Below are 912 nucleotides of genomic sequence, written 5' to 3'. Positions count from 1 at the left end.
ATATGAGCATTTCGTTTGCCAACTCTGGTTTGAGACGGGGCCTCTTTTCCGTCCTGAGTTGTTCTCGGGTGCATTCTGGGTAGTTCCTGGTTGTTATCCTGTAAGCCCTTCCCGGTGTATGTTTCCTTTTGTATCATTTGACATTTTTGTACCATTACTGTAGTGATATTACATGCAATTCTATAGGTGTCCTCTAGAGGGAGCAATCGTTCCAAATACATGGATTTGAGACTAAAACTGCTGCATTTTTAAACTAACAAGTTATCATGTTATTACAATGTTGTTACCATGTTACTGTTGCAATCATGTTATTACAATGTTGTTACCATGTTACTGTTAAATTCTGTTTCAAATTTCCTATTATATTACCCATTATTTGTGATTGCCATCTCTGGTTTGAGACGGGGCCTCTTTTCCGTCGTAAGAACCCTTCACCAACCCTTTTAAAGCGAAGAGCTACTTTTTGTTACTGTTTAGTGCAAAGGCTACCAGTTTGATATGCATTTTTAAACTAACAAGTTATCATGTTATTACAATGTTGTTACCATGTTACTGTTACATTCTGTTTCAAATTTCCTATTATATTTCCCATTATTTGTGATTGCCAACTCTGGTTTGAGACGGGGCCTCTTTTCCGTCGTGAGTTGTTATGTTGTATGTTTCCCACTTTCTTTTGCCCTTTTTGCGTTAATGTTTCTTAGTGATTTGTTAGACGGCTGGCAAGGGAAGTGGATAATTTCATCAAGCAGCCTAGGACAGAGGGAAGATTTATTTGTGATCTCTCCCTTGTATTACCCAGGCTCCATAGGCTAACATTCATTAGAGTCCGCGTGGGAACAGTGTCCTCCCCCGTCATTTGATCCTTGTCCCGAAGTTACGGATCCGACTTGCCGACTTCCCTTACCCGCCTTG

The 912-nt window shown here is 40.1% G+C and overlaps 1 pseudogene; it reads right to left on the bottom strand.

The window, feature by feature from the left end:
- Positions 1 to 721: 721 nt before the first annotated feature.
- LOC148350808 (28S ribosomal RNA) overlaps positions 722 to 912 on the bottom strand; it is a 2,631-nt pseudogene continuing 2,440 nt past the window's right edge.

The sequence above is a fragment of the Urocampus carinirostris genome, chromosome 16 (genome assembly GCF_059441175.1).
Source record: "Urocampus carinirostris isolate Australia breed hairy pipefish chromosome 16, RoL_Ucar_1.0, whole genome shotgun sequence".
In the NCBI taxonomy this organism is placed as follows: domain Eukaryota; kingdom Metazoa; phylum Chordata; class Actinopteri; order Syngnathiformes; family Syngnathidae; genus Urocampus; species Urocampus carinirostris.
This window is presented reverse-complemented; position numbering and strand designations above follow the sequence as displayed.